The sequence below is a fragment of the Eptesicus fuscus genome, chromosome 2 (genome assembly GCF_027574615.1).
Source record: "Eptesicus fuscus isolate TK198812 chromosome 2, DD_ASM_mEF_20220401, whole genome shotgun sequence".
In the NCBI taxonomy this organism is placed as follows: domain Eukaryota; kingdom Metazoa; phylum Chordata; class Mammalia; order Chiroptera; family Vespertilionidae; genus Eptesicus; species Eptesicus fuscus.
The window spans coordinates 412,854-440,367 of record NC_072474.1 but is presented as its reverse complement, the minus strand read 5'-3'; the positions used below and the strand labels follow the sequence as shown (position 1 = coordinate 440,367).

General features: G+C 46.7%; 1 protein-coding gene and 1 pseudogene across 1 annotated transcript in view; one reads left to right on the top strand and one right to left on the bottom strand.

Moving 5' to 3' along the window:
• The window catches only part of ARIH1 (ariadne RBR E3 ubiquitin protein ligase 1), a 169,919-nt gene that overhangs the window by 40,774 nt on the left and 101,631 nt on the right, over positions 1-27,514 (top strand). The gene's annotated exons all lie outside the window — the stretch shown is intronic.
• On the bottom strand, positions 279-8,921 carry LOC103294969 (ADP-ribosylation factor 1-like; annotated as a pseudogene).

Here is a 27,514-nt window from a genome sequence, read left to right as displayed (position 1 = left end):
AGGTTGAGCTGATCTGACAGCGACTTGCCCTGGGTGCCCCAAATCCCTTCTCAGTACTAAACAGTGGGTTTATTCTCTTTTTACAATAAAAAAAGCTAAATAATATTGCAGAGGAGTACCAGAAACTGCCTTTTTGGAACAAGAACTATTTACATTAAATAAAAACCCCTTTGCAGGCTGTATTTGCATTTGTATAGTATTATGGAGCCCTAGAGACAGTTTTTAGCACTCAGAGCACAGGGTGAAGGAGGGAGTGAGGGGGGAGAGAGAAGTATGACTCACTTCTGGTTCTGGAGAAGATTGGACAGCCGTCCAGTCCCTCGTGGAGCCCATTGCCACTGGTGTAACAGGTAGCCTGAATGTACCAGTTCCTGTAGTGCAGTATCAACTTATTCATGATCTCGGTCACATTCAAGGCATTGGGGAAGTCCTGATTGTTAGCGAACACCAGCAGGACAGCATCTTTGAACTCGTCCTCCACCAGCATCTGAATAATCTCCTCTTGGTCATCGTTTAAGCCCTTTCTTGGTCATTGCTGTCAACCGATAAAATGAAACCTGTGTGTTCTTGAAGTAATGGCTCCAAAGAGGCTGGATTGTGTCCTGGCTGCCCATGTCCCAAACGGTGAAGCTCTTGTTTTTATATTCCACTAGAGGCCTGGTGCACAGATGCCTGCACACTCAAAAGAAAATTAATTAGAAGGTGGCTGGCTGGGCGGGACTGGGCGAGATGGGCTGGACATGCCCTGGAACCAACCTCCCATGGTTCTTACCCAGTAGGCCGCACCTGGGGTGGCGCTGGGGCTCAAAGGGCATCTGCCAAGTGAGTGGGGTCCCTCCGGCAGGTGGGGTCCCTCAGCCTGGCCTGAGGGGATCGGGCCAAAACCGGCAGTTGGACATCCCCCAAGGGGTCCTGGAGTGTAAGAGGGTACTCTGCAAAGTTGCCTGTCGCTCAGCACTCCTGTGTACTAGTATTGTGGGTGGTCTGCCCACTGAAACTCCAGATGGAGATAAGCTGGTGGTCAGTGCTCGTCAGCCTGTCGGCTGGTTGGCCGGTCACTTCGTCTTTTATATATAGAGATAGATGTATAGATGGTCTCCAGTGGTGAGAATGGTGGTCACAGTCTCACCCAGCTTCAGTTGTATTGGATATTGGTCTTCCCTGCAGCGTCCAGGCTTAATGCAAGAATGCGCATTTATTTTTTGCCAAAAAGGCCCTTCCCAAAGATGTCCCCTTGCTGTAGCCAGAGGGAGAGACACTGGCCAGAGAAACCCTTGGTGGCTGTGGTGCTCCCGCTGCTGCTGCTCCTCCTCCCCCTCCTCCTCTGAGCTGGGCATTGAGTTCTCTCCCCAGGGTTATTATTTTTACTTTTTGGTTTTTTAAGGGGCCTAACATCAAATGTTCTGGACCTTCCTAACAACAGTACTTCTATTTGTGCCCACTCAGAGATGCAAAAACAAAACAAAACAAAAAACTCTTGGTATTGGGATCATTTGGATTGTGTTTACACTCCTCCTGAAGACCTCTTTCCTACTCTTCTCTAATTAAGATGCTCTTCCCACAAAGCCTCTCGTATAGCTAGCTGCCAACCATAAATTTTATATTACTGTTCTCCTGGGCCAGAGCCTGTTTTTTAGATCTACGTCTTTTTAAAAATTTAATATTATTTTGCTGGACTACATCCTTAATTTAACTTCCACATGACTTAAGATATTACTCATTGTGGCCCTGACACTGTCTTTAATTTGCCTTTTAAATTCAATTGCTAATTGGCTAGCTGAGAAACTCTAGACTGGAAGGTTTATGAAAGATACTGATTTCTGTACTATTGCTATTATTATTATTTAAGTTTTAGCCTTTTCTCTTTATCCTTGGTATTCTGGAGAGATGTGTAAATGTGAATTTTCTGGTTAATTGAGCCTTTAGTGGATCCTTTCAACTGAAAAACTGTGTCCTTTTAAAGCTTTGGGAAATTAACTTCTAATACTGTGTTGGTAATTTTCTTCCCTCTCCTCTTTTTCTGGAATTTCTGTTAGTGGAGAGTGGCTTAAATAAAAATGATGATAAAATTCCACAGAAAAAGATTGGGGGGAATGTGCATGTAGGAGTACAAAATCTTCACTTTCACATTAGAAGGTGATAGCTAATATCCCAAGTGGAAAGATAGTCGCTATATGAGCATAAACATTTATGATAAAAGTAAATGCCAAAGGAACAGCTATAAGAGAATTTAAAATGTTTGCCTCAAAGGATTGGGAATTAGTAGTGACTGAGATGTGGCAAAGAAGGTTGTTAAACCTGGGGGTTACTATTAATTTTTAAAACTATGCACACATTAAATTTAAAAATTAAAACTGATTCATTGCAATATCATCAAAGGTGGTTCACATTTAGTGGTATCTTTATTCTGTAAGATTTCCTCAGCAAATATATGTAGAGGTGTTCTTAGCTCAGGAATCCTATCTAATAAAAGAGTAATATGCAAATTGATCGTGACTCCAACACACAAGATGCCCGCCACCATGTGGTCAAAGATGGCTGCCCCCATGTGGACACAAGATGGCCGGCAGGGGAGGGCAGTTGTGGGCGACTAGGCCAGCAGGGGAGGGCAGTTGGGAGGGACCAGGGCTGCAAGGGAGGGCAGTTGGGGGCAATCAAGCCAGCAGGGGAGGGCAGTTGCGGGGGGAACCAGGCCTGTAGGAGAGGGCATGTGGGGGCTACCAGGCCTGCAGGGGAGGGCAGTTTGGGGGGAACCAGACATGCAGGGGAAGGCAGTTGCAGGGACCAGGCCTGCAAGGGAGGGCAGTTAGGGGTGACCAGGCTGACAGGAGAGGGCAGTTGGGGGTGGGGGGACCAGGCCTGCAGGGGAGGGCAGTTGGAGGTGACCAGGCCAGCAGGGGAGGGCAGTTAGGGGCAATCAGGTCGGCAGGGGAGCAGTTAGGCATTGATCAGGCTGGCAGGGGAGTGGTTAGGGGGTGATCAGCCTGGCAGGCAGAAGCCGTTAGGGGCAGGCAGGCGAGCAGTTGGGAGCCAGTAGGCTTGGATTGTGAGAGGTATGTCTGACTGCTCGTTTAAATGGGCAGTCAGATATTCCTCGAGGGGTCCCAGATTGGAGAGCGTGCAGGCTGGGCTGAGGGACACACCTCCACCCCTCCATCCCCCGCACGAATTTCGTGCACTGGGCCTCTAGTCCTATCTAATAAAAGAGAAACATGCAAATCGACTATACCTCTGCTACGCCCACAAGCCATGCCCACCAGCAAATCAGGAGCGAGTATGCAAATTAACCCAACGAATACGGTGGTGGCCACAGAGCTGGAGAGAGCAGGAGGCTTGGGTTGCCCCTGGCAATGGAGGAAGCCAAGCTTTCTGCCCGACCTGGCCTGCCCTGGCCTCCACTCAAGGCTACAAAGTTTCAATTATAGAAGAAAAATAAATCCCAGATACCAGGGCCTCTGCTTGGGTTGCCGGGGGGCGTGGCTGGCCTGCAAACCATCACGGGCCCCTTGCCCAGGTCGCCTCATGGGAACCCCCACACTGATCCAGGACACCCTTCAGGGCAAACCTGCTGGCCCCCACCCATGCACCAGGCCTCTATCCTATCTAATAAAAGAGTTATATGCAAATTGATCATCACTCCAACACACAAGATGGCTGCCCCCATGTGGTCAAAGATCCTGCCCCCATGTGGACACAAGATGGCCGCCACAAGATGGCCAGCAGGGGAGGGCAGTTGGGAGGGCCAGGCCAGCAAGGGAGGGCAGTTGAGAAGGACCAGACTAGCAAGGGAGGGAAGTTGTAGGCGATCAAGCGTGCAGGGGAGGGCAGTTAGGGGTGACCAGGCCGGCAGAGGAGGGAAGTTTGTGGCGACCAGGCCTGCAGGGGAGAGCAGTTGGGGGGGAACCCAGGCCTGCAGGGGAGAGCACTTGGGAGGGACCAGGCCTGCAGGGGAGGGCAGTTAGGGGTGACCAGGCTGGCAGGGGAGGGAAGTTTGTGGCGACCAGGCCTGCAGGGGAGAGCAGTTGGGGGGGGACCCAGGCCTGCAGGGGAGAGCAGTTGGGGGGGGACCCAGGCCTGCAGGGGAGAGCACTTGGGAGGGACCAGGCCTGCAGGGGAGGGCAGTTAGGGGCAATCGGGCTGGCAGGGGAGCAGTTAGGCATCAATCGGGCTGGCAGGGGAGTGGTTAGGGGGTGATCAGGCTGGTAGGCAGAAGCGGTTAGGGACAATCAGGAAGGCATGCAGGCGAGCAGTTGGGAGCCAGTAGTCCAGGATTTGAGAAGGATATCCGACTGCCTGTTTAGGCCCGATCCTCTTCCCCCCCCTCCTCCGCCCCGTGCACAAATTTCATGCACCGGTCCTCTTAATTCATTATAAGCCTTCATGAAGGAAGATTCCAGTTGTAAACACCAGATGTTCCTTTTTCATGTGTCTTCATCATTGACCTGTGTATTTTAAGAACAACTAACAAGTGAATGTACTGGAGACGTACATGGCCTATTACAGCTTGGTTATAAAACTTTCCTTAAATAGACCAGTATATTTGTGTCTATTTCAAGGAAATTTGGATTTATGATTACTTTTTGAACCTCTAAGAATTTTTAATAGCTTTCTTACAGGGTTTTTCTTACAAAACAGTTTGTGAGATGCAAATTTACTTAAACAAAACCTCAACACTTTTAAAATAAGTGTTATGATTTTCAAATAATCTCACTACCTGTGATTCAAAATTTTATGTACCCTATAAACATACTTAGAGTTATAACAGTTAGTGAATTGCTAATCAGAATCCTACCACTTACAGGTATTTTGAATTGTATGATGGGAAGGGAAGGCTATTAGTAAAAAGATATGGTTTGAAATAGTACTAGTTAAGTGACTGTTAACCCTTTGCACTCGCTTTTTCTTGATTCCTTTATTCTAATGCTAACCGTGTCGAGACACAGTCGACATCTGAGTGCAAAAGGTTAAACCATTATTGAGTAGTAGTTGAACCCTGGCCAGTGTTGCTCAGTGAGTGTCAGCCCGCGCACTCAAGGTCTATTCCCTGTCTGCTCCCTGCCCCCATCAGGGTGCACGTTGGAGGTTTCTCTCTTCCCCTCTCCTCCCTCCTTTCCACTCTCTCTAAAAATGAAAGTAGTAGTTGAGAATGTGTATGTATCCTTTTTTTCTAAGTGCTTCCAGAAGAAGAGATGACACCTTAAAGAAATAATTTAATTTTTGTATACTATCTCTAGGTGGTTTGGAGGTGGCTAGGGGTTGTGTTAAGTGAAGTGGCAGTACATTGAAGTCACTCAGATGTTTTGGTTTTGTGATTGGTGGAGCATTTTTAGCATGTGCCACAATAGCTTAGTGAAATGCTAATACTTTGGGCTGGACAATTAGGACTCAGGTGAGAATGTGACTAGATAACTGAGATGTTTACTGAATAACCTTAATTATCTCTCACAGTTCTGAACTACTGCAAAATGGCATGAGGTGATCTATATAGAATCTTCATTTGTGGCTTAGACTAGCTCCATCATGCTAAGGTCGTTTGGAATTGAAGTTATTTGATTCTTGACTTTATACTCTTTTAGTTCTTAACCTTTTTATCTATAGGATTTCCCTTCTTTCAAAGAACAGCCAGTTAGGAGACTAAAACCCAAGAAAATTTTGCCTGAATGGGGCCTCATGTAATGGTAAAGATTTAAAACTAGGGTTATGTTGGAGGTGGCTTTGCTCTTGATTAAGTAGATGCTAAAACATATAGTGGTGTTTAAAGTCTTGAGTTTGTTTTTCTGATGTAAAATAGAAGTTTTACCTTAGTTATTGTTTCTGTTGTTTGTATAAATACTAGAGGCCTGGTGCATGAATTCATGCATGGGTGGGGTCCCTCAGCCTGGCCAGTGATCAGGGCCAAGGGGCCGATCGGAGCAGGCTGGTCAGGGGGAGGCACTGCGAGAGATTGTTCATCCGCGGGAGGTTGGCTGTGGGAGTGACTGACCACCAGGGGGCAGCTCCTGCATTGAGTGTCTGCCCCCTGGAGGTCAGTGCACATTATAGCTGTCGTAACGGTTGCTTGGGATTATTTATATATATATACTAGAGGCCCGGTGCACGAAATTTGTGCACAGGGACGGGGGGGTTGTCCCTCAGCCCAGCCTGCACCCTCTCCAATCTGGGACCCCTAGAGGGATGTCCGACTGCCCGTTCACAATCCAGGACTGCTGGCTCCCAACTCCTCGCCTGCCTGCCTTCCTGATTTCCCCTAACGGCTTCTGCCTGCCAGCCTGATCACCCCCTAACCACTCCCATGCCAGCCTGATTGATGTCTAACTGCTCCCCTGCCAGCCTGTTTGCCCCCAACTTCGCTCCTCTGCCGGCCTGGTCACCCCTAACTGCCCTCCTCTGCAGGGTTGATCGCCTCCAACTGCCCTCCCTTGCAGGCCTGGTCCCTCTCAACTGCCCTCCCTTCCAGGTCTGGTCCCTCCCAACTGCCCTCCCCTGCTGGCCATCTTGTGGTGGCCATTTTGTGTCCACATGGGGCAGGATCTTTGACCACATGGGGGCAGCCATTTTGTATGTTGGCGTGATGGTCAATCTGCATATTACTCTTTTATTAGATAGGATAGAGGCCTGGTGCACGGGTGGGGGTCAGCTGGTTTGCCCTGAAGGGTGTCCCGGATCAGGGTGGAGGTTTCCTTGAGGCGTGGGGCGGCCTGGGCAAGGGGCCTGTGGTGGTTTGCAGGCCAGCCATGTCCCCCGGCAACCCAAGCGGAGGCCCTGGTATCTGGTATTTATTTACCTTCTACAATTGAAACTTTGTAGCCTGGAGCGGAGCCAAGCCTCCTGCTCGCTTCGTGGCCAGCAGCCATTTCTGTTGTGGTTCATGTATCTTCTATAATTGAAACTTTGTAGCCTTAAGCGGAGGTCTGGGCTGGCCAGGGTGTGCGGAAAGCTTTGCTTCTTCCATTGCCGGGGGCAACCCTAGCCTCCTGCTCTTTCCAGCTCTGTGGCTGCCGCCATTTCTGTTTGGATTTGTTTACCTTCTATAATTGAAACTTTGTAGCCTTGAGTGGAGGCTTAGGCGGAGAAGGGCAGGCGGAAAGCTTGTATTCATCCATTGCCTGGGAAACCCAAGCCTCTCTCCTCCTCTCTGTGGTTGTAGCCATCTTGGTTGGGTTTATTTGCATACTTGCTCTGATTGGCTGGTGGGCATGGCTTGTGCGTTTGGCTGGTGGGTGTAGCGGAGTGATAGTTAATTTGCATATTACTTTTATTAGGTGGCATATATATAGACTAGTGGCCCGGTGCACGAAATTTGCGCACGGGGGGTGTGTGTGTAACTCAGCCCGGCCTGCACCCTCTTCGATCTGGGACCCATCAAGGGATGTCTGACTGCCAGTTCAGGCCCGATAACCTGTGGTGTCGGGCCTAAACTGGCAGTCAGACATTCCTCTCGCAATCCGGGACCACTGGCTCCTAACCGCTCTCCTGCCTGCCTGCCTGATTGCCCCTAACTGCTTCTGTGTGCCAACCTGATCACCCCCAACTGCCCCCCCCCTGCCGGCCTGCTCGCCCCCAACTGTCTCCCCCCCCCCACCACCACCGGCCTGATTGCCCACAACTGTCCCCCTGCTGGTCTCATCGCCCTCCACTGCCGGCCTGCTCGCCCCAACTGTTCCCCCCTGCAGGCTTGTTCACCCCCAACTGGCCCCCTCTGCCGGCCTGCTTGCCCTTAACTGCCCTCCCCCCCCCCCCCCCCCCCCCCGCCAGCCTGGTCACCCCCAACTGCTCTCCCCTCCTGCCTGATCGCCCCTAACCACCTCTGCCTCTGCCTCAGCCCCGCTACTATGGCTTTATCTGGAAGGTCTCCCGGTCTAATTAGCATATTACCCTTTTATTAGTATAGATATCCCTTCTATCACCTGCCACCATTGCACTTGAATAAATCAAATGATTATGCACAATGATAATATCCTTCTTTCTACTTAAGGAAACTTTTTATTTTATTAAATTCTTATTAAACTCTGGACATGTCTTAGACATGAAATCTTTGACTCTTCAAATTTTAGATAGCATAGAAGTAATCCTATATAATAAAGAGGTAATATGCAAATTGACCATCATTCCAACACACAATAATGCAGGAAAACCTCACATCTTCAAAACCCAGCAATAAAAAAAAAGGGGGGGGAGATGGCTGCCCCTATGTGGTCCAAGATGACCACCCTCATGTGGACACAAGATGGCTGGCTGGGGAGGGTAGTTGTGGGCAATCAGGCCAGCACGGGAGGGCAGTTGGGATGGACCAGGCCTGAAAGGGAGGGCAGTGGGGGGTGATCAGGCCTGAAGGGAGGGCAGTTGTCGGGGGCGGGGAACAGCCTTGCAGGGGAGGACAGTTAGGGGCTACCAGGCCTGTGGGGGAGGGCAGTTGGGGGGGTCAACCAGGCCTGCAGGGGAGGGCTGTTGGGGGGGGGGACAAGGCTTGCAGGGGAGGGCAGTTGGGGGTGACCAGGCCAGCAGGGGAGGGCAGTTAGGGCCAGTTGGTCCAGCAGGGGAGCCGTTAGGCATCGATCAGGTTGGCAGGGGAGTGGTTAGGGGTGATCAGGCTGGCAGGCAGAAGTGGTTAGGGGCAATCAGGCAGTCAGGCAGGCAGGCAAATGATTGGGAGCCAACAGTTCTGGATTGTGAGAGGGATGTTCAACTGCCCTCGAGGGGTTCCAGATTGGAGAGGGTGCAGGCTTGGCTGAGGGACACACCCCCACCGTGCATGAATTTCGTGCACAAGGCCTCTAGTTTCCTTCATATAGTGCATGTACGAGGGCAAGTGAAGAATATAGAAGCCAAGTTTGATATGTATTCATTAACAAGTTTTGGTACATCATAGTTATGTTTGTAGTTCAAATGCTTACCTCAGGAAGTTTCAAATTAAGTGTCATGGATCTAAAGAATCATAGATAGGTCAAAATTTGTCAATTTTGTTTTAAATAATCTTCAAGTATAATGTGTGCAAGTGTGAAATTCTTGTTGCTTTTCCAAGAAGTATCTTCAGTGGGAAAGTCTCCCAAGAACATTACACTCAATGTTTTTCCTTTCTCTTTTACCTTCCTTTTCCTGAGGGTAGATTAGAAGTAAATATTCAAAAATGGAAAATTTGAGGATTAGTGTTGTTTAGTTATAAATTTTTTTTAAAAGGCATATGCCTTTTAAATCATTTGGGAATTCTGTGATTGTCTTCCTCAACCCTCTTAATCATCTCTCTCTACTGCTGGGCTAGAAAGCCAAAAATGGTATTTCTCATACTATTTGCATTTAGGGTTTTGGATGTGGAATAGTAGCTGGAATTAGGTGTGTGTGTGTGTGTGTGTGTGTGTGTGAGTGAGAGAAAGAGAGAGAGAGAGAGAGAGAGAGAGAGAGAGAGAGAGGCAGGCGGGGGGAGGTCAGAAAGTTCCTTTTCTTCCCTTTTCTGCGCCTTCCCCCCCCCCCCTTTTTTTTTTTTATTGCTGGGTTTTGAAGATGTGAGGTTTTCCTGCATTATCAAGGGGCATTTGTTGCAAAGCATCACCTAGCCTTGTGGGTATCTATAAGCAGTTGTGGCAGTGTCAGTGGTGACTTCTGGTTCCAGCTTTCTTATCTTTGGATCACACAGTTACCTGCTGTTCAAATTTAGTGGTTCCATTGGTGACTTATGGAGGGGGACAACTCATTGTGATTTGGTCTTGTAATGTTATGGTGTCATTACTTGCAGACATAGCTTTATAGCCCCCCTCCTCAGTCCTTCTAATAGTTAAGCACCCAATTCCTTTTATTAATTCTCTCTTTCTATCTAGCTCTAGCGGTTTCTATCACCTATACCAAATCTTTATTGATTGAAGTCAAGAGCATCTTTTGGTGACAAGATAATGCTATTACATTTTGCATACTACTCTTTCATTTTGCATATGGTACTGTATGAACTTGGGCTATATAATGTTAACGAAAAAAAACCATTGAAACCTGTAAAGAATTTTAGTGAGTTTATTTGAGCCAAAATGTCGACATATGCCGGGAAGCAGAACCTCAATGTATTGAGATAATGCTCCGAAGAAATGGTGGGTTACATCTGTATTTATACATTGCCATCAAAGGAGGGACATAGGTCGGCTACATGAAACTCATTGGTGATGGATTAAGGAGGTGGGATAAAGTCAAATGGTGGGAAACCCCTGGGATTGGATAAAAAGCAAAATGATGGACACATACTTGGGTGGGTACAGGAACAATTAACATGATAATGAAGGAATTTGAAGTATCTATCCTGCGCCCACCACATTTGGTTGTGCCCCAGGGGTTCCAGCAAAAGAAGAAGTTACAAGTTACCCAGACATCTCACAGATATGTTGTCTTAGAGGCAAAAAGGCAAATGGGCTCAGGAAAGAAGATCTAAGTTGATCTTTGTCAGGGAAGATAACGGACTAGGACATGACTACTCACTATAACCTGTTTGTAGTTAAATATTTAATTTTCAAACCATCCTTTGTGGTTATTTCAGGTCTCTGAGTTTGCAAGACTGCCACGCAGGCCTCCCCTGAGCTTGTCAGGTTAGCATGTGGCTCCTTTCGTTCACAATAACAAATTTATTCTATTGTATGTCATTGACTAAGCATTAGTTATATTGCAGGTTTTCAGTGACTTACTATAAGTCTCAACAGCTTTCATATTCTTCTAAACTTTTTTTTTTTTTTTTGGCACATTCCATATATCACAAAATTTTGTTATGGCTATCCTTCCATGTCTGCAGACAGATCAGTTTTCTTCTTGCTTTTTATTTTCTTAATATATTTTTATTCATTTCAGACATTGGGAGAGGGAGAGAGAGAGATATGGAAACATCAATGATGAGAATCATTGATCGCCTGCCTCCTGCACGCTCCCTACTGGGAATTGAGCCCACTAGGGAGCGAGCCCACAGCCTCAGCATGTGCCCTGACTGGGACCTCCTAATTCCTAGGTTGAGGCTCAATCACTGAGCTACACCAGCCTGGCCTTCTTGGTTTTTTAATTGCTGCATAAATACAGGATACTTCATATATTGTGAGTTCAGTCATAAATCACTATAGTAAATGAGTATCGCAGTTAAGTGAGTCACATGAATTTTTTTGTTTCCTGGAGCATATAAAAGTGGTGTTTATACTACTGCCCATTTAGTGTGCAATAGCATGTGTCTAAAAAACAATATACATACCTTAGTTAAAAATACTTTATTGCCGAAACCGGTTTGGCTCAATGGATAGAGCGTCGGTCTGCGGACTGAAAGGTCCCAGGTTCGATTCCGGTCAAGGGCATGTACATTGGCTGCGGGCACATCCCTGGTAGGGGGTGTGCAGAAGGCAGCTGGTCAATGAATCTCTCTCATCGATGTTTCTAGCTCTCTATCCCTCTCCCTTCCTCTCTGTAAAAAATCAATAAAATGTATTAAAAAATATTTTATTGCTAAAAAATGTGAATTATCATCTGAGCCTTCAGCAACTCAATCTTACTGGTGGAGGTTCTTGCCTCAGTGTTGGGGGCTGCCGTCTGATCAGGGTGATGGTTGCTGAAGTTTGGGTGGCTGTAGAAGATGCTTAAGGTAAGATAACAGAAGTTTGCTACATCAATTAACTCTTCCTTTCATGAATGATTTCTCTGTACTATGCAGTGCTGTTTGATAGCATTTTATTTGTTTTTAAAGTATATTTTTATTGATTTCAGAGAGGAAGGAGGAGAGAGAGAGAGAAACATCAATGTTGAATCATTGTTGGGCTGCCCTTGATTAAACTTTTCCTAATATCTCCTTGTATACCACATTAAGAGTAAAAACACTTTCAGAGTGCTTGACTAATTTCCCTTGTGATGAAGTACTAGTATTTACAAATTGAACTTTAATGTCACAAGCTCTTTGAACTCAAGAGAAAGCAACATATAACTAACTGACCATATCTGAAAATGGGTTCAGGTAGGAATTTTCCTGCTCTGTCTAGAGTTTGTCCTTGTTATTTATTAATAGTAATTGCAAATGCTGGCATCACAGGAAACTTTCTTCAATTGGTTGCCTCCTGCATGAATCTCGATCGTACCTGCAACCCAGGTACATGCCCTTGACCTGGAATTGAACCTGCCACCCTTTAATGAGTAGGCTGATGCTCCACATACTGATCCACACTGGCCAGGGCACAAATGTTCTTTCTTAGTGGCATCTAGCATTTGGAATCCTTACCGGAAGGTTTTTCAATTTACTTTGCCCAGATCCATCAGAGGAATCACTCTCTATGATGGCTATAGTCCTATGAAATATATTTCTTAAATAATAAGACTTAAAAGTAAAAATTACTCCTTATCCAAGAGTTACAGAATGGATGCTGTGATAGCAGGCATGAAAACATTAATCTCATTGTACATCTCCATAAGAGCTCTTGGGTGACCAGGTGCACTAACAGTCAGCAGTAAGTAATACTTTGAAAAGAAACTTTTTTTCTTTTTCTTTTTTTTCTGAGTAGTAGGTCTCAACAATGGGCTTAAAATATTCAGTGAACTATGTTGTAAACAGATGTGCTGTCATCCAGGCTCTGTTGTTCCATTTATAGAGCATAGGCAGAGGCAGAGTACATTTAGTGTAATTCTTAATGGCCCTTGGACTTTTTGAACAGTAAGTGACCATTGACTTCAAATTTAAGCCACAAACTACATTAGTTCCTGAATATTTCTATATAGGTTAAGAGAATTAACCTATTCTTTGAAGCCTTAAAGCCAGTCATTGACTTCTTTCTAGCCAGGAAACCCTAGATGGAGTCTTCCAGTATAAGGCTGCTCTGTTTACATTGAAAATCTCTTGTTGAGCCCTAGCTGGTTTGGCTTGGTGGATAGGACGTCAGCCCATACACTGAAGGGTCCCAGGTTTGATTCTGGTCAAAGGCATGTACCTCAGTTGCATGCTTGATCCCTGGCCCTGGTTGGGGCGTGTGCGGGAGGCAACCAATCAATGTGTCTCTCACATTGATGTTTCTCTCTCTGACTCTCCCTCTCCCTTCCACACACTCTAAAAATCAATGGAAAATATCCTCAGGTGAGGATTAAGAAAAAAGAAAGAAAATCTTTTGTTTATTGTAGCCACTACCTTCATTAATTTTCTGAGCTAGATCTGGATAACTGGCTGCAGCTTGTACATCAGCACTTACTGTTTCACCTTGCACTTTTATATTCTGGAGGTGTGTCTTATTCCTCCATGAACAAACATCTGATACTTCCAACTTTTCTTCTGCAGTGTTCTCACCTCTAAGACTTTATAGAATTTAAGAGAGGGCCTTGCTCTGGATAAAGCTTTGGCCTAGGGAAATGTCGAAGCCTCTGTATAGACCACTAAAACTTTCTCCATATCAGTAATGAGGCTCTTTTGCCTTTTTTTTTTTTTTTTTATCATTCATGTGTTTATTAGAGTAGCATTTTTAATTTCCTTGAAGAACTTTTCATTTGCAGCTTGATTAATTGGCACAAGAGGTCTAGTTTTTGGCTTATCAGCTTTCAACATGCCTTCCTCACTATTATTTCTAGCTTTTGATTTAAAGTGAAAGACTTGTGACTCTTTTACTTGAATACTTAGAGGTTATTGCTGGGTTATGAATTGGCCTAATGTTAATATTGTCATGTCTCAGGTAATAGGGAAAGGGAGAAAACCTAGCATAAGGGGGGAGCAGAGGGAAAACGGCCTGTTGATGGAGTAGAGCACACACACATTAAGTTCAACATCTTATGTGGGCACAGTTCAATGGCATCTCAAAATAATAACATCAAAGATCACTGATCACAGTTCACCAAAACAAATCGTAATAATGAAAAAGTTTGAAATATTGTGAGAAATACCAAATGTGATGTAGAAACGCAAAGTGAACAAATAAAAGCTGCTGGAAAAGTTGCACCAATTGACTTGCTCGACTCAGGCTTGCCACAAACCTTCAATTTATATAAAAAAATGCAGTGTCTGCAAAGCTTAATAAAGTGGTGTGCTTGTATATACTAAGTATGAGTACAACATAATTTATAGGCAGTCTCTTGGGGAAATATAGGTTATTCTTGCTTTATTGGGTTTCCAAATAATTTGCCTGTTAAATTTCTTATTTGTACCCTCCTACACTTGCATATTTCTGTTGAGTAGGTTGCTAGAAGTGGAATCTTCTGGGTTTGAGGTCATGTGCATTTTAAGTTTTGGTCAGTTCCGCCAAATTTCTCATAAAAGTTTTTACCAAATGTGCCAGCCATCTAACATGTGGTGGGCCATTTCCCCACACCTTTTGTCCCTGAATATTATTAGTTTTTTAAGATCTTAGCCATTGGGAGAGATTAAAAGCACTCGTATTGAGAATGAATATTTTGTTTTCCAGCCCCGTTGTATTGTGTGAATTCATAAACAGTTTACTTTTGTTGGGTTGTCTTTTATAGACATTGTGTTTATTTACCTTTTATTATAAATGTTGCGATTGTTTCTATACAGAAGTTTTATACTTTATGGCTTTGAGTTTCTATCATTGTTTAAAAAGGCAGTACAAAACAATAGTCTACAAATTTTGGGCCATCAGCAACTCTTACAGAGCTTAGAGATAAAGCTAGATAGAAACAAAACATAATGTAGAAGCATGAATCCATTTAAACTGAGATTTTAAATGGAGTCTATAACTTACTTAATTCTATTTCAGATCAAATTCTGAGATGAATAAAAAGCTAGGCTTTGGAGGCCTTTCCATGTATGTTAATTGGGATTAAAAAAAATTCCCCTCCCCAAAGATATAAACAAGTGGAAGAATATACCATGTTCATGGATTGGTAGAATCAACATCATTAAAATGTTCATACTACCCAAAGCAATCTATAGATTCAATGCAATCCCTATTAAAATACCAATGGCATACTTCACAGACCTAAACAAACACTCCAAAAATTTATATGGAACCAAAAAAGACCCCAAATAGCTGTAGCAATCTTGAGAAAGAAGAACAGAGTTGGAGGAATCACAATTCCAGAAATCAAGTTATATTACAAAGCCACTGTACTCAAAACAGCCTGGTACTGGCACAAAAACAGGCATATAGATCAATGGAACAGAAAGGAGAAGCCAGAAATCAACTCAAGCCACTATGTTCAATTAATATTTGACAAAGGAGGCAAGAGCATACATTGTAGCAGAGATAGTCTCTTCAATAAATGGTGTTGGGAAAATTGGACAGGTATGTGCAAAAAAATGAACTAGACCACCAACTTACACCATTCACAAGAATAACTCAAAATGGATAAAAGACTTAAATATAAGATGTGAAATAAAAGTCCTAGAAGAAACCACAGGCACCAAAATCTCAGACATTCTTGTAGCAATATGTTTACTGATACATCTCCTAAGACAATGGAAATTAAGGAGAAAATAAACAAATGGGACTACATGAGAATAAAAAGCTTCTGCATGGCAAAAGAAATCATCATCAGAATAACAAGAGATCCCACCACATGGGAGGACATATTTGCCAACGCCACATCTGATAAGGGATTAATCTCCAAAATATATAGGGAACTCATACAACTTAACAAAGGAAGACGAACAATCCAATTAAAAAATGGGCAAAGAACCTAAGTAGGCACTTCTCCAAAGTGGACATACAGAAAGCCAAGACACATATGAAAAAATGCTCAAAATCACTAATCATCTGAGAGATGCAAATCAAAACGACGAGATATCACCTCACACCTGTCAGAATGGCTATCATCAACAAATCAACCAATGATAACTGTTCTCGAGGTTGCGGAGAAAAAGGAATCCTAGTAACACTGCTGGTGGGAAAGCAGACTGGTGTAGCTACTGTGTAAAGTATGGAGTTTCCTCGAAAAATTTAAGATGGGACTCCCATTTGACTCAGTCATCCCAGTTCTAGGAATATATCTTAGGACACCTGAAACACTCATCAGAAAGAATATATGCACCCCTATGTCCATAGCGCAATTTACAATAGCTAAGACTTAGAAATAGCCTAAGGGCTATCAGCAGATGAGTGGTAAAAAAAACCATGGTACATTTACACAGTGGAATATTCTACGGCAATAAAAAAGAGAGAAAAAAGCCAGTCAGAGAAAGTTAAGTATCACATGATCTCACTCATACGAGATATCTAATGAACCAAATAAAACTGATGATCAAAAATAGACCCAGAGTTATAGAAGCATGAACAGACTGTTGTTGAACCTCAGAGGGAAGGCAGAGAAGGGTGGGTGGGAAGAGACCAACCAGTGAACTTGTATGCATATGTGTATAACCCGTGGACATAGATAATGGGGTGGTGACTGGGGGGCTGGGGAGGACCAGAGCGGGCTGGAAGAGTTTAATGGGGGGAACAAGGAGGATCTATGTAATACTTTGAACAGTAAAGATTAAAAGAAAAGAAACGCCCCTCCCCCATATTCTTGGGGTGTGTTCTGCACATCAGTTTTTTAAAAGCTCCTCAGATGATTCTAATATGCTACCAAAGTTAATAAATACTTGCTCAAAGGATTAGAGAATGATAGTGCATTATATTAAAACCTCAGCTGGGACAGATGGCATAATCAGACCCATTAAAAAAAAATGCAGAACCAGAACTTTCTATGCTGACACTGTTTCTGTATCTCTAGAATGTAATATTCTTCAAATTACTAAAATATTATACTTCTATATTTATATAGAATTTCACACATATACTTTACTTTTCAGAGCCCTCTTAATGGGGAAACAAAGAATAGTAGTTCCCATTTCTGGCTGCATATGTCTATTATTTGGGGAACTTTAGGTAAAAACTTTGGGTAAAAAATACAGATATCTATGTCCCACCCTAAACAACAGGAGATTCTAATATGTAGCTAGAATGGGGAACCATTATTTTATTTTATTATTTCTTTATTGATTAAGGTGTCACATATTTGTCCTCATCCCCCCATTCCCACCCCCCACCCCACCCCCCTGTTGTCCTTAACCATTGGTTAGGCTTGTATGCATGCACACAGTCCTTTGTTTGATCTCTTTCCCCTACCTCCACCCTCCCCAAACCTCCCTCTGAGGCCCGATAGTCCGATCGATGCCTCCTTGTTTCTGGGTCTGTTCTTGTTCATCAGTCTATGTTGTTCATCATTTCCCCTAGATGAGCGAGATCATGTGTCACTAGAAATATACTTATAAGAACCGAATGTGAGACGATCAATAATAGTTATGCTGACAGGCAAATGAATCAGTCTGTAGTGAGTTTCTTTCTGGACCAACAGTTCTTTTGAGACCCAATTTCAATGTCCACCAGTTCCTTATGTGTACATGTCGGCACTGACTTTTCAGCTCTGGGTGGTGGACAAATGGTGGTAATGCAGGTCCGACTCCCTCTGGTTTGGTCTCGCCCGGACGCAGGGGCACGGCTTCACCCGGACTCAGGGGTGCGAGGCCTCACCCGGACCTGGGACCCAGCATCACCCGGGCCCCGGGGCACGTGGCCTCACCCAAACCCAGGTGCGCGCGGCCTCACCCGGTCCCGGGATCCAGCCTCACCCGGATCCAGGGGCGCATGGCCCCGGATCCGGGATTCAGCTACACCCGGACGCAGAGGTGTGTGGCCTCACCCGGACCCGGGATTCAGCTACACCCGGACGCAGAGGTGTGTGGCCTCACCTGGACCCAGGGGCGCGTGGCCTCTCCCGGATCCAGGGGCGCAGCCTCACCCAGACCTGGGATTCAGCCTCACCTGCATCCAGGGGCGCACGGCCTTGCCTGGACCCTGGGGTGCATGGCCTCACTCAGACCCGGGGGCGTGGCCTCGCCCGGACCCGGACCCAGGGGCACGCAGCCTCACCCAGACCCGGGACAGGGGAACCATTATTTTAGAGCTTATAACTAGAGAAGATTTGAGATTATAGCTTTATTGTCCTAAAAGTTAAAGGTTTACAGCTGCCAGTATTAGTTTTCTAATTATAGTTATTTTGCTCATTAACTTTTTGTTTGGATTGTTTATAGCTTTAAAAAATGAGGAATATCAATAAAAACAAGATGAAGAGGTTTATTTTTCAACCAAGAGCTTGAATTGGCTTTTCACTAAACTAATTATGAATTTTTGTAGCATATATAGGTGGATTTCTCTTCTTTCACTGGTTCCCAAACTAATTTAATTATATCAGAATCTTTGAGGGTAGTGGGGCAGCACATATTTTGATGAACTTGTCTAATATTCAATTTCTATTGACCTATTTTATCTTGGGTCACGTCTCTTAACCTCTCTAACCTCATCTGTAAAATGTAACTAGTGCCAAGCTTAAATTAAGTATTGATGTCAGGATTAAATTAAATATATGTAAAGTGTCTGGCATTAAATAACTTCACATCTGTGTTCATTGTACTTTTGACAGAACTCCACTATAGGTACTACAGTGCAGGTTGGATTACTTTTATAATTTAGTATTTTAAATTTATATTTTAATTTATATTCAATATAAAATTTATACTTTTGGATCTATACTTCCATGAATTTTGACAAATGCTTAGAGTTGTATATCACAATCAGAACAGTTCCATCATCACCTCCTTTTTAATTCCCTCTTTGTACTTGGTTTGCTTAAACCTGTGGTCGGCAAACTGCGGCTCGCGAGCCACATGCGGCTCTTTGGCCCCTTGAGTGTGGCTCTTCCACAAAATACCATGGCCTGGGCGAGTCTATTTTGAAGAAGTGGCGTTAGAAGTTTAAGTTTAAAAAATTTGGCTCTCAAAAGAAATTTCAATCGTCGTACTGTTGATATTTGGCTCTGTTGACTAATGAGTTTGTCGACCACTGGCTTAAACCATCCCCCACCATTAATCTCTGGAAACCAGAGATCTGTATACCATTCCTACAGTTTGCCTTTTTCACCATGTCACATAATGGAATCATACAATATGTAGCCTTTTGAGTCTGGCTGCTTTCACTGAAAATTTGCATTTGAGATTATTTTTATTGTATATATCAACTACAGGCCCAGTGCACGAAATTCATGCACGGGTAGGTTACCTAGGACTGACCAGTGATCAGGGCCAATCAGATTCCCCACCTCCTCCTTCCCTCACTCCCTCAGTACCCCGCCGCACCACTGGTCGCCTGCCATGTTCCACGCCATCCCCTGGTGGTCATCACACGTCATAGCAAGCGCTTGAACTCCCAATCTCCTAGTCAAATTCCCAAGGGGACACTTTGCATATTAGACACACACACACACACACACACACACATACATATACATATATACACACACACATATTTATTTATAGACTAGAGGCCCAATGCATGAAATTCGTGCACGGATAGGGTCCCTAGCAGCAGCCGGCTGTGGCCTCCCTTCCCCTGGCGGTTGCCTGTAGCTGGCCGGGGCCTCCCTTCTTGTGGTTGGCTGGCTGGCCTTGCCCCCTGATCAAACTCCTGGTTGAGGGGACAATTTGCATATTAGGCTTTCATTATATAGAATAGTTCTTTTTGTTGCTGAGTAGTATTCCATTGTGGGGATATGTACCACAGTTTGTTTTGTTTCCGATTTTTGTCAAGTACAAATAAAGCTGTTAACAATCTCTTACAGGTGTTCGTATGAACGTAAGTTTTCATTTCACTTGGGTCAGTAACAGTGAGATATTAGAATTGTATTAAGTATATGTTTAACTGTAAGAAACTGCTAAACCTTTTCTTATTGGCTATACTCTTGCATTACCACCAGTAGTATATGAGAGAGTTCCAGTCACACCACATATTCTGTAGCACTTGGGATTGTCAGATTGTCCCCTACCCCCAACACATATTCTAATAGGCATGTAATGGTACCATTATTTTTTCAATTTTGTCTCTTGAATAACTAATGATCTTGAGCATCTTTTCATATATTTTTTATGCCTCTGCATAGATTTTCTTTTGTGAAGTATCTTTTTAAATCATTTGCTTATTTTTTAAATTGAGTTGTTTTCTTCTATTTAGGTTTCAAGATATGTTTTAAAAATATATATTCCAGCCCAGTCCAGCTTAGTCGCTGAGCGTGGGCCTAGGAACCAGGGGTCATGGTTCCATTTTCGTCAGGGCACATGCCCAGGTTGTGGGCTCAATCCCCAGTAGGGGCTGTGCAGGAAGCAGCCAATCAATGATTCTCTCTGATCATTGATGTTTCTCTCTCCCTCTCCCTTACTCTCTGAAATCAATACATATAAATACATATCTTTCTCTCTCTCTCTCACACACACACACACACACACACACACTAGAGGCCAGTGCATGAAATTCGTGCACGGGTGCAGTCCCTAGGCCTGGTGGTGATTGAAATGGGAGCTTCTGGCGTGGAAGGGCAGGTTCTAGCTGACCTCTGGTGCCCACGCACCCCCCTCCATCTGAGTCACAGTTCCCGAGTCCCCACGTGGAGATGTGAGTGCGGCTGGATGCTGTGGGCCGGGGCGCAGTGTGGGCCTCTGGGCTGCCCCGTGGTGCTGCATGGAAGCCAGGCAGGCAGTGCGCTCTCTCCTGGCCAGCTGTCCTTGCAGACCGGCTCCTGTGCGAAACCACAGGGAGCCCAACCGGCCCCTGTGGTCCCAGTGGCTGTGGCCCGGCTCACCCAGAAGAGGCTGCACAGGTGCAGGGCATGATCCCTGGCATCCTGGGTGAGTGTAGCAGGGGGAGTGAGAGGGAGCTCTGTGGACATCCTGCATTCTCACCACACCTTCCTTTTCTTTTGGAAGAGATTTTTTTGTTGTTGTTGTTCCTTAAATGATTGGTAGACTCTACCCGTGAAACTTTTTGGGTCTTGAGTTTTCATTGTGGAAAGGTTTTAAAACTACATATTTGATTTGTTTTATAGATATAGGAATATTCATTTATCAGTTTCTTTTCAGTGAATTTTAATGGTGTCTTTAAGGAAATTGGTTTGTTTCATCTAAATTGTGAATTAATGAGCATAAAGTTGTTAGTATTTTCTTATTCTTTGAATGTCTGTAGGGTCTGTATTGATATTTCCCTCTTTCATTTTTTATTTTTTATTTTTTTAAAATTTCTTTATTGATTAAGGTGTCACATATTTGTCCTCATCCCCCCATTCCCATCCCACCCCTCTCCCCACGCATGCCCCAATCCCCTGTTGAACTTAACCGTTGGATAGGCTTATATGCATGCATACAGGTCCTTTGGTTGAACTATCCCCCTCCCCCCACCCTCCCCTTACCCTCCCCTATCCTCCCTCTGAGGCCCGATAGTCCGATCGATGCCTCCTTGCTTCTGGTTCTGTTCTTGTTCCTCAGTCTATGTTGTTCATCATTTCCTCTAGATGAACGAGATCAAATGTCACTAGATATATACTAATAAGAACTGAATGTGAGACGAGCAATAATATTTATGCTGACAGGCAAATGAATCAATCTGTAGCGAGCTTCCCCCTGGACCAACAGTTCTTTTGAGACCCAATTTCGATGTCCAGTAGTTCCTTATGTGTACATGTCAGCACTGACCCCTCAGCTCTGGATGGTGGACAAATGGTGGTAATGGAGGTCCGACTCCCTCTGGTTTGGTCTCGGCCGAACCCAGGGGCATGGCGTCACCTGGACTAAGGGGCACGTGGCCTCACCCATACCCAAGGGGCGCGTGGTCTCATCCGGGCCTGGGACCCAGCCTCACCCGGATGGATCCAGGGGCGCACGGCCTCACCCGGACCCAGGATCTGGCTTCACCCGTACCCAGGGACGCTTGGCCTCTCCCAGACCCAGGGGCACGTGGCCTCACCCGAGCTTAGTTGCACAAGGCCTCACCCGGATCCAGGGACGCATGGTCTCACCCGGACCCAGGGACGCTTGGCCACTCCCAGACCCAGGGCCACTTGGGCTCACCCGGGCCTAGGTGCACGAGGCCTCACCCGGATCCTGGGACACATGGTCTCACCCGGACCCAGGGACGCTTGGCCTCTCCCAGACCCAGGGCCACTTGGGCTCACCCGGGCCTAGGTGCACGAGGCCTCACCCGGATCCAGGGACACATGGTCTCACCCGGACCCAGGGACGCTTGGCCTCTCCCAGACCCAGGGCCACTTGGGCTCACCCGGGCCTAGGTGCACGAGGCCTCACCCGGATCCTGGGACACATGGTCTCGCCCGGACCCAGGGACGCTTGGCCTCTCCCAGACCCAGGGGCACGTGGCCTCACCCGGGCCTAGGTGCACGAGGCCTCACCCGGATCCAGGGACACATGGTCTCACCCGCACCCAGGGACGCTTGGCCTCTCCCAGACCCAGGGCCACTTGGGCTCACCCGGGCCTAGGTGCACGCGGCCTCACCCGGATCCAGGGACACATGGTCTCGCCTGGACCCAGGGGTGTGTGGGCTCTCCCAGACCCAGGGGCGCTTGGCCTCGCCCGGGCACGGGATCCAGCGTCATCCGGGTCCAGGGGCACTTGGCCTCACCCGGACCCGGAGTCCGGCCTCACCTGGACCCAGGGGCATGTGGCCTCACCTAGACCCAGGGACTTGAGGCCTCACTTATACCCAGAGGCGTGTGACCACACCCAAGCCCAGAGGCGCGCAACCCCGCCCGCACCCGGGTCTCAGCGGGGCCCCGTCTTCCCGATCCCAATTCCTGCCGGTCAATCCCCCCTCAACAATTCCCCTGGCCATCCTTCCAGAGCTCCAGTATGGCTGCTGCAGAACTCGTCGGGCGGTGGCTCGGCGAAGCTCCGGTGCACCCGGTGCATGGCGGTGGGCCAGTCTGGCGTCACTGCGTCGGCCCTTGGGTCTGCATCGGTGGCCGGTCGCCGAGCATGCGCACCTGGCCGCTTCCGGGGCGTTGAGATTCTTGACGGACTCAGAGGTCAGCAAGCGCGGAGTCTCCCACCCCATGTCTCATAGGGGCTCGTCTGTCCGTGCTTGGCTGCCAGTGGAGCCGTCCCCTCAGCCGGAGACCGCCGGGGGAACTGCGCCGAGCACGTTCCAGGCCGCTGTTGTATCGCCTGAGCCATAGTTCTTTTGTGTCGCCTGAGCTGTAGTTCTTAAAGTGTGTCTTTGGGTCACCGGCATCAGCATCATCCCACATACCCCTCTTTTATTCTAGTTGTAGAGCATCTACTCAGCCAGCCCTATGGTGGTCTTGGATGGTGTCTGCTCTGCTCTCTTGTCGTAGTCTCAAAGTTGTTGTGGTAGGCAACAATCAGGCTTCCGCCCTATGCCTCCATCTTGGTCCTCCTTTGTATAGTTAAGTCTTGATTGTTGTTGGTGTCACTGGGGTGGCTCTCTTTGTCTATAAAGGAAGAGTTGCTGTGCAGGAGACACGTTTATGGGCCGGGTCTTGGTGCAGCAAAGCTTTGGCGCTCACTGAATATTCCCGTTGAATGTGTCCCTTATGCACGTGGTTGAAATCTGGTGTCATCTCCCACAGACCACTAGATGCCCTCGTTTCTGGGTCTCCAATGGGGTGTAGATCAGCTACTGCCTTAGGCACTCAGCAAGGATTAAAGCAAAAACTGTAGTTTCTTCCTCCTGTCTGAGTGGCCCTGGAGCAGTCCGACTAGAACAGCAGATCATCTGGTCCACTGCCAGAGGGCAGGCCACCCACATGCATAAGCCGTTGCTTGGGGCGCAGGTGTGCCTGCAAGACTTGCGGGGCAGGTCTTCAAAACGTGTGGGGCGGGTCCCAGGGCGGGGCGGGGTCTCAGGGCGCCAACAGGCCATGGTGCGGCGAGCCTCGATGGCTGTGAGTCTGGTCCTTCTGCCTTCCATGTATCTAAGTCCCCTCGTTCCGCACTCCAGCGCAGCAAACACTGATTGCTGGGCGCACCTCTGCAAGAGTCCCGCCTCTCCCCGCAGGCATCTGGGTCTCCCGGGGTTCGCCAGAAGATGGGTTTCAGGGTGATGGAGAGCTAATCTCCCTTAGGTTTGGAACAAAAGCCCCTTTCCCCCGCCACCAGCCAGACCCACGCACCTCCACACCTCATCCCCTCCGATTTCGCTGGGTGCAAGGCAACAGAACAGCCTTTAACCTCCACCGCCATCTTTTTCAAACTTCTCAATTTGTACTTCTTAATCCCTTCATTTCAGTCAACTCTACTGAAGTCTAGCGCCGCCGGGAGGTGCACGGAAAGGGCGCCCGGGCCTCCGTCCGGTGCGCGGTGCGCGCGTCCCGCGGAACCAGGCGCGCGAGGGCCGCGCGGCTGGGACGGGCGCTGGGCGGCCGCCGAGCTCCAGGCACCGCCATCGCCGTGTTCCGGACGTCGCCGCCGCGGCGTCCCCCCAATTTATACTTCTTAATCCCTTGAATTCAGTCAACTCTATTGAAGTCTAGCGCCGCCGGGAGGTGCACGGAGAGGGCGCCCGGGCCTCCGTCCGGTGTGCGGGGCGCGCGGCCCGCGGCACCAGGCGCGCGGGGGCTGCGCGGCGGGGACGGGTGCTGGGAGGCCGCCGGGCTCCGGGCGCCGCCGCTGCAGCGGCGTCCCCAGCGTCCCGGGCCGGGCGGCCTGCGGGGGCGGCGTAGTTGCGAAAGTGAGTGAGTTTCCCAGGGTTTCGCCCGGAATGGGGTTCAGTGCAATCGGAGCCGGTGCTCAGCGCACTCCGGAGCCTTTATCTCCTTCCTGCCAGTGAACTCCGGCCAGGTCATCAGCCGCCCCCTCCTCTCCGGTTCCATCCTCCCCGCAGGCGCGTGTGCTCGTGTCTCCGCCCGTTTCTCCATACCTCAGGCTTTTACGGCTTCCCCGACTATCCCCGTGGCCTTCTCCTTCCCCCCAGCTGTGGGCATTTCAGTCCACCAACTTTCCTGTGGTTCTGGACGATGTCCGTTCTGACCTCTAGTTGTGCCTTTGAAATTGTTGTGCCCGGCTGCAGGTTAGGTGTTTAACCTATGCCGCCATCTTGGTTTCTTCTGAAATAGCTCATTCCCTCTTTCATTTTTTAATATTAGTCATTTGTGTTGTTTTTTATCTTGATTAGTCTTTGCTAGAATTCTATTGATTTCAATACTGGTTTTTGGTTTTATTGACTTGTTTTTCTGTTTTCAGTTTTGTTGAGTTCTCTTTATTATTTCTTTTCTTCTGCTTGCTGTAGGTTTAGATTATTGCCCTTTTTAAAAAGCATTTGTGACGTTTCTTTTTTTAACCATTTAATGCAATAACTCCCTAGTGTTAGCTACATCTCACAAATTTTGATGTGTTGCATTTCAATATGTTTTCTAATTGCCTTCAAGACTTCCTTCTCAACTACTTTGGATTATTTTAAGATGATTTAATTTCCAAATTGTCTTGACCATTGGTTTACTAAGAGAGTAGTGTTGAAATTCCAAGTATTATTGTGGGTTTGTCTATTTTTCTTTCATTTTTATAATTTTTTACTTTACTATTAGGCTTTGTTGTTAGATACATACATTTAAGATTGTTATATTTTCTTGGTGAAAGGACCTTTTTAATCTCTGTATATTATTACATTGAAAAATCGGTTGTTATGGACAACATCCAGTTTTGCCTTCTTGAAAACAAAACAAAACACTGTCTTTTATTTAACAGCATTTCATTTTTTTTTTTAATTGAGGTATACTTGACATACACCATTACTTCCTGATTTGATATTTATATATCAATCTGTCTTTTAAACTTTTTTTTACTATTTACATTTAATGTAATTGGATTTAGGCCTTATAATTATTTTTCTCTGCCTTTTCTTCTTTTGTTTTGTTTGTTTGTTAATTTTCATCCCAGAATTTTTTTCCAAAGATTTTTAGAGAAAGTGGAAGGGAGAGGGGGAGGGAGGGAGGGAGAGAGATAGGGATAGGGAGAGGGAGAGAGAAACAATGTGAGAGAGAGGTGTTGATTGGTTGCCTCCCACACATGCCTCTACTGAGGCCTGGGATCAAAACTGCAACCCAGGCATGTGCCCTTGACCAGGAATTGAACCCATGACCCATTGGTGCAAGGACTGACACTCTAACCCCTGAGTCACACCAAGGCAGTCCTTTCTTTTGGATTATAATAAAAATATTTGTCATCTCATTCTACTTAAAGTTAGTATTTTACCACTCCAAGTAAAACATAGAAGCTTTACAACTATATAAATGATTTTTCTCCCAATCCCTTTATAGTATAGTAGCCATCTTTATATTATACTAGAGGCCCAGTGTATGAAATTCGTGCATGGGGTGTGTGTCCCTCAGCCCAGCCTGCACCCTCTCCCATATGGGACATCCCTCTCACAATCCAGGACTGCTGGCTCCCAACTCCTCGCCTGCCTGCCTTCCTGATTGCCCCAACCGCTTCTGCCTGCCAGCCTGATCACCCCCTAACCACTCCCCTGCCAGCCCGATCGATGCCTAACTGCCCTCCCTGGTCACCCCTAACTGCCCTCCTGTGCAGGCCTGGTCACTCCTAACTGCCCTCCCCTGCAGGCCTCGTCCCCCCCATTTGCTCTCCCCTGTAGGCCTGGGTCCCCCCCAACTGCCCTTCCCTGCAGGTCCGATCACCCCCAACTTCCCTCCTCTGCTGGCCTGGTCACCCCTAACTGTCCTACCCTGCAGGCTTGATCGCCCCCAGCTGTTCTCCCTTACAGGCCTAGTCCCTCCCAACTGCCTTCCCCTGCTGGCCTGATCGCCCACAATTGCCCTCCCCTGCTGGCCATCTTGTGGCGGCCATCTTGTGTCTACATGGGGGCAGCCATCTTGTGTGTTGGAGTGATGGTCAATCTGCATATTACTCTTTTATTAGATAGGATAGAGGCCTGGTGCATGGGTGGGGGCCAGCTGGTTTGCCCTGAAGGGTGTCCCGGATCAGGGTGGGGGTTCCCTTGGGGCGTGGGGTGGCCTGGGTGAGGGGCCTGTGGTGTTTTGCAGGCTGGCCATGGCCCCCGGCTACCCAAGCGGAGGCCCTGGTATCTGGGATTTATTTATCTTCTACAATTGAAACTTTGTAGCCTTGAGTGGAGGCCTAGGCAGGCCAGGGTGTGCTGAAAGCTTGGCTTCCTCCATCGCCCGGGGCAACTCAAGCCTCCTGCTCTCTCCAGCTCTGTGGCTGCCGCCATTTTTGTTGGGATTTATTTATCTTCTATAATTGAAACTTTGTAGCCTTAAGCAGAGGCCAAGGCAGGCCAGGGCAGGCAGAAAGCTTGGCTTCCTCCATTGCTGGGGAAACCCAAGACTCCTGCTCTCTTCGTGGCCGCAGCCATCTTGGTTTGGTTAATTTGCATACTTGCTCCTGATTGGCTGGTGGGCGTGGCTTGTGGTGTAGTGGAGTGATGGTTAATTTGCATATTACTATTTTATTACATAGGCTGTTGCATCTATGTATGTTTAACCATTCCTCTCGCCATGACATGCTATAATTTTTGGTTTTAGCAGTTTTCTATATGTTTTTAAGACTTAAGAGGAGAAAAATAGTGTATAATATTTACCCATTTGTTCTATTGTTCTTCCTTCTTTCCTGAATATCCAAGTTTTTCTCTGGTATAATTTCTCTTCTATCTACAGAACTTTTTAAAGTATTTTCTTTAGAGCAGGTCTACTGGCAATGAGCTCTTCTAG